Genomic DNA, 955 nt, shown 5'->3' with positions numbered 1-955 from the left:
AAAGCGGTGCCTGCCCCACACTGAGACTCGCCCCACGGCGCGGGGAGGGGGTCCTGGACCCCAAAATGGTACCTGCCCCACACCGGGAGCCCCTCCATGCCCCAGTGTGGGGGGGACAGGGACCCCCACCGGCGCCTGCCCCACACCGAGCCCACCCTGACCCCCACCCCACAGATTGGGAAGGGGGCCCTGGACCCCAAAATGGTGCCTGCCCCACACCGGGGGTCCGGACACCCCAGATGGTGCCTGCCCCACACCGAGACCCCCTCCATGCCCAAGTGTGGGGGGGTACACGGACCCCCACCGGTGCCTGCCCCACACTGGGACCAGCCCCATGGCTTAGAGAGGGGTCTGGACCCCCAGATGGTGCCTGCCCCACACTGAGACCAGCCCCACACCTTGGGAAGGGGGTCCTGGACCCCAAAATGGTGCCTGCCCCACACCGAGACCCCCTCCATGCCCAAGTGTGGGGGGGTACACGGACCCCCGCCGGCGCCTGCCCCACACCGAGCCCACCCTGACCCCCACCCCACAGATTGGGAAGGGGGCCCTGGACCCCAAAATGGTGCCTGCCCCACACCGAGACCCCCTCCATGCCCAAGTGTGGGGGGGTACACGGACCCCCACCGGTGCCTGCCCCACACTGGGACCAGCCCCATGGCTTAGAGAGGGGTCTGGACCCCCAGATGGTGCCTGCCCCACACCGAGACCCCCTCCATGCCCAAGTGTGGGGGGGTACACGGACCCCCCACCGGCGCCTGCCCCACACCGAGCCCACCCTGACCCCCACCCCACAGATTGGGAAGGGGGTCCTGGACCCCAAAACGGTGCCTGCCCCACACTGAGACTCACCCCACGGCGCAGGGAGGGGGTCCTGGACCCCAAAATGGTACCTGCCCCACACCGGGAGCCCCTCCATGCCCCAGTGTGGGGGGGACAGGGACCCCCACCGGCG

Source organism: Calidris pugnax, unplaced genomic scaffold (assembly GCF_001431845.1).
Source record: "Calidris pugnax isolate Ruff unplaced genomic scaffold, ASM143184v1 scaffold513, whole genome shotgun sequence".
NCBI classification, from domain to species: domain Eukaryota; kingdom Metazoa; phylum Chordata; class Aves; order Charadriiformes; family Scolopacidae; genus Calidris; species Calidris pugnax.
Note: the sequence above shows the minus strand (reverse complement) of the source record.